We start from the raw sequence: 5,725 nt of genomic DNA, 5'->3' as shown, positions 1-5,725 counted from the left end.
TTATTTCCTAGCGCCTTGCTTGGCAACACCTCACTTCTGGTCTTAATGTTGAGCGTTCGCCCAGGTGAGGAAGGCAACGGGTTTTGTCCCGTGGCCGGGACATACCAAAGTCCTTAAAATGGTAGTTGTTATTCTTTGCTTAGCGTTCAGCATTAAGGGGAATGGCAACAACTGGTTCACCCGTTGTCAGTATAATGCTGTGCTGGGTTCCCTCAGCATGGTATTTTAGTGAGATAGCACTATAAAGTCGGCATCAGATCCGCGCTATCACAAGGAGGTAAGCACTCCAACATACCCTGTCTCCAGCACACATACAACACACATGCACGCCCACACACATGCAATCACGCATAAACACATGGAGGCACGTCCTTAAATGACCTTAGCTGTTAATAGGGCGTTAAGAAAAAGTAAGCCAAACCAAACCAAACGTAGGTTGATGGAGGCTATGGACCAGTTTTATGGTCGCAATCAGGATCGCGCGGAGAAATATACTTCAGGTTTTGTTGAAACCACCCGAGTTATCGATTTTAGGACGTGACATTACTTGAATTCGACTTAGATTTATATGGCGGGTGTCATCGATGAAGCGGGAGATGTTTACCTTTCTAGAATACCTAGTCGTGTTCTCCTTGTATTTTTTCAAGGATTTCTCATTATGTTAGCATTGATAAATGTTAATGTTTATGGATTAACACTTATCAAGTTCAAAGTCCAAATTGATGTAGAGATAGATGGCGTACGAATATGCACTTGGCACATCTGAGATAATAACGCGATTTGTTTCAGTTACTACATAATAAACACCATGAAGTGAATAAAAATAACACCATACGAACCCGGAAGTAGATGCATGGCTGCGCATAAAGTGCACCTGATGCAGTCTCCTGGATAGTAATAGTATTCGAAGAAAGCTGCAGCAAGGTTATAGCGCGTCTTCCACAGTATATATTCAGGGAATGTAGAAAACCTCTCTAAGAGATTGGTCTCACCGACGACACATGTGCTGCCCAACTATAATGATAAAATAGTAAAATCAATAACGTTTCAAAAACACAAAACCTTAAAAAGTAAATATATTTGACAGCAAAGCGTTAAATATTATTTATTATTTTGACCTGTGTGCCGGGGAGAGGTGGTAATTTCCATCAAAAAACATTAAAAACCTTAAATTCAATGTCCAAATCACTTTTTTGTTTTATCTTTGACAATTTTCCTGTAATAATATGAAGTTTGTATTTGTGTATTCACACATGGTAACCAGTTAAATATGATGGGTGTCAATTTGCGGCTTCTAGTGTCTGTCGCCTATTTTTAAACTTTGTTGCATAATTTACTTCTTTGCATCAAAATGAAATTGCTTTGTTGTAATAAAGATTTATTTGAAAGCCATCAACTGGATCGGCTTCTTGTCTTAAATAATGAATTATAATGGAATGAACAGAAATAGCAAATAAATATTCATGAAATAATTAAATGTCGAATATGCTACATATGATAATAGACACTGCAGGGGTTGAGGTCACTGTCTTCAAAGTAATATTCGAGTATTTCGTTAAATCAAAAAACTAAATGCAAGTGCTAGAATTCGTCATCTTCCTATAAAAACTTGATAATTTCACTTTCAATAAGTTGTTTGATATGCACAGGCTACGATTAAATTTACAAATGCTATTTTACTCTTTAAGCAGAAAGTCAGAAATATTGGTCACTTAATTCGGAAACGACAACTTCACCGGTTTCAGAATTTAAAAATATTTTCCCACACAATGAATATATATGTAGCACAATTTATAAATATTAATATTTGGTCGACTTACACTATAAAGCATACCATGAGGAATGAGACATTGTGTCAAGTGATTTTAAGCTCATCTGTTTTTACTCCAGTTTTGAAAAAGCACCAAGGACTGGCATCACAGATTCTAGTAAATAAGTACATATTTGCTATCGAATGATCAACTACACCATATCAGCAACATTATAAGGAAACAAATTTGCTTTAGATTAAAATAGTAATTTTTCAGGCTCTTGAGTAGTTATAAATTCATTTGCTGAGCAGGAGTAATTCAAGGAGCTCCCATTTGGCCAAATACGTACAAAGGGAGACGACTTCATCATTTTCAATACAGAAAGCAGTCTGGCTAAAGTGTTTTAAATTTAAAAAATCGCTGTGTGGGCGGACCATATGGGACTTTTAGCATTGGAGTGGACCCCATCTTACACCCTTTCCCCTTTTTGGCCCAGCCTGTCTGGTCCCAGAAGTAAGGCAGGATATTAATGTTTTAATCAATATTATAAGTATCTCATCACAATTATTCGAACAAAGTTCGAATTACTTCCTACTGATAATAATCAAATTACATTCAAAGGTGTGAAAATCTTTACCTTTTCTCAAAGGGAAGCAGTTGTCCCAAAAAAATGAAATTGTCTTTTATTGGCTATAGCTCCAATGTACCTTTATCTACAAAGACTTTTTTTATCCTGATTCATTTTAGTCTAAGGAAGAAGATTTTCTTAATTTTAAACACTTTCATCCATTTGGGCCCAACCCATCTAGCACCATCGGGCGAGGCAGTGCATCATTTTCTCTTACCATTTAATTGCCATCTCACTATAACTATTCCCACCAAGTTTTAATATTTGTTTTGCTGAGAAAAGACCAAATTTTTCTCTAGATAAAATATTGTAATTTCTACCCCTCCTAAAGGGAAAGCAGATGTCCCAGGGGTAATGAAATTTAAAATTTAGTTAAAGCACATACGGACCATTCTATCCATGAAGAGTATTTGATTGTAGTACATCTTAGACTGAGGAAGAAGATTTGTGAACTTTTAACAATTCGACCCAGTTTAGCCCTATTTATTCAATTGATAACTTATTCATTACATCCTTGTTTTAATTTATACTTTGTTTTCATTCAATCATACATTTATTATTTCCATTAAGTCTTTCATCGTTTCCTTTCATTCGCTCATTTAATCTATTCATTCATACAGTTTGAAGTTTTCTAATTAATAATATATACAAAGATACTATATAATACTTGGTAAATGCACTGAGGCATGATACAGATGAGACAGGAAAGTGGGAACCCCCTGATTGGCTAGCTAGGTACCGGAATCACCACTAGTGAACATACGAGGGTATCAAACATTTCAAACATATAAGGGGAGAGAACTTCTTTTTAAAGAAAACCAAGAAGTCTAAGTAATATTAAGAATAATAATTAATTAAAGTCATTATTATTAAAAAATGTTTGAATGGGCCCTATTCATTTTGGGAGATTAATAGAGATTTATTTTTCATCGCAAAAAGAACTTCTCTACTTTCATTGTTTGCGTTAAAATAATCTTACACATTTCTTTAATGCGGCTTCAGTATATAAGATGTTTAATTAGTATCAGAAAATGGTTTAATAATAGTCCAATCTTTGAATTTCCAAAAAGGATATCTATATCTTGAAAATCAATATACGGCTGTCTATCATCATGCTCAGTAGACCAAACATTAAAATCATCCAATAATCTATGTACATAATAGCATTGAGTAAAACTGTGTTCCAATGTTTCTGTTTCTCTGTTACAGAATGTACATAATTGATTTATTATTAATTTCATTTTACTAGCACTTTATTAGTTGGTAGAATCCTATGATTGATTTTGTATTGGAAAGTTTGTAATTTTGTTTCCCTTGTACAGTTAAATGCATTCATATAAATATCTTGCCAGTTAAAATCCTCATCCATTTCAAAAACGGATTTCCATTCTACTTGGCCATGTTTAGGCATTATTATGACATTTGAAACAAACTTTTTATAGATAAACTTTAAATCCTTGTAGCTTAACATGAGCGAGACAATATCCCCCTTTCTAGTTGGTATTACAATTTCACTATTTTCTATTTTGTTTCCGTTAAATGGCTTCCAGTTATCAATTAAGTTTACTACGGAATAGTACTGAATAAAGTTTGAAGAAGGAACAGTTTCCAAATGATTGAAATTGTAATACGCCCAATTTAAGTAAGATCTCGACAGCTCAGGTAACGTAGAAGTTCATTGCCTTGTTGCAGTTTAATCTCATAGTTTATGCGTCCCGTATCATCAAGATTAAATGAAAACACAATACCAAGCAGTTTAAAGTTTAAAGTTGGCTAGTTTAATTTCAAATCTGTACATATTCTATCATTAGAGAACTTTTTATTTCCTATCCAGTACAGGCTTAATTTTTGTAAATTTAACTTCAATCCAGATACCCTGGCAAAATCTTTTTATGTTCGGACTGCAGTATATAACGACTGACTTAATCAAGCAGAATATAGGTACATCAGCATATTGGCCCAGAAGGAATACATTACCGGCTAAAACTATCCCTTTAATATTATTATTCGATTTCATCGCAAGAGCTAAGAGTCCAACCCCTATTAAAAAAATATGGTAAAAAAGGGTTACCTTGATGACAACCTCGACCTAATTCAAAGTTAGATGACAAGTGACCTTTCTTAATTATGCAGCTTTTGGAATTTCTATTAAAAAAACTTAGTGACTCTCTTAAGTTGAAAGATTTTAAAGCCTTGTTTATAAAACTCCACTCAATCGAATCAAATGCCTTTTCAAAATCCAAGATGAATAGGAGTCCAGACTGATTATTTTCTTCTTATAAGTTCATTATAACATACAAAAGCCTAGTGTTATCCCCTATAAACCTACCCTTAATAATACCTGTTTGTGTTTTACTTATAACTTTTGGAAGAACATATTTAATTCTATTTGCTATTGTTACTGATGCTATTTTGTAGTCTACATTTAATAGAGAAATCGGCCGCTAGTTTTTTAAGTATCGCCTATCCTTATCTTCCTTTTGAATGCATGTAACAATACCTTGCTTTTGAAAATCAGACAATTAACCTGTATTGTAAGCATAACTAATTGATTTGCATAAAAAATCCTACGTCTTTTAAAAAATAAATAAAAAAAATTCCACACTGAAACCGTTAGACCAGGACTCTTCCTTTTAGCCATACATTTTAAAACTTGTGTTAATTCATAACGTTTAATGTCCCCTTTCCACTATTTTTATCAGCATTGTTAAGTGTTTAAAATGTGTAAAGGCATTTTGTTCAGATTCATATAGGTTCTAAAAAAATAACCTCTTTTTCAATTATCTCTCCTTGGCTATCAAGCATATCCCCCTTTTCTGATATTAATTCATTCATACTTTTTTTAACGAAATGTCTTTTCTCCAAATCACAAAAATACTTATTTGCCCTTTCCCCATTTTCATACCAACTTGCTTTTGACTGTAAAAGAAGACCTTTCGCTATATTTTTTCTAATTGTTTCACGTTCTTGTTTTTATTACTAAATTTAATACTTAAGTTGTCACTTGGGTTCAGGTTCTTCTATTTCTGACTGTAATTCTTTCTCCATTTTTCTTTGTCTTTTGCTTTTGAGATTGAATAAGATATTTTGAGTGAACGAAATGAGCTTTCAAAACTTAAAACAAAAAAATTGGTCATTTACACCCAAAAAAATATTTTCTAAATTATTTTTGTCTCCTTCAACAATATATTCATCTACAGTTCCTTAAATGCAATGTTTGACTTGTTGTATGCAAGTTTCTAAGAGGGAAGTATTATATTTCAAGTATCCTCTGCCACATTCAACATTCCTGAAATTAACATCTAAGACTATACAAGAGTGATCAGTTCTGTATCCAGGTATAATA

At 33.2% G+C, this 5,725-nt stretch overlaps 1 long non-coding RNA gene across 1 annotated transcript in view; it reads right to left on the bottom strand.

The window, feature by feature from the left end:
- Positions 1–847: 847 nt before the first annotated feature.
- Positions 848–5,725, bottom strand: part of LOC110454741 — a 23,279-nt gene continuing 18,401 nt past the window's right edge. The window contains exon 4 of the long non-coding RNA XR_002463401.1: positions 848–1,014. This is a non-coding gene — a long non-coding RNA (uncharacterized LOC110454741). The remainder of the gene's footprint in view (positions 1,015–5,725) is intronic.

This window comes from Mizuhopecten yessoensis, unplaced genomic scaffold, assembly GCF_002113885.1.
Source record: "Mizuhopecten yessoensis strain PY_sf001 unplaced genomic scaffold, ASM211388v2 scaffold8047, whole genome shotgun sequence".
NCBI lineage: Eukaryota > Metazoa > Mollusca > Bivalvia > Pectinida > Pectinidae > Mizuhopecten > Mizuhopecten yessoensis.
Note: the sequence above shows the minus strand (reverse complement) of the source record. Positions and strands in the feature narration are given on the sequence as shown.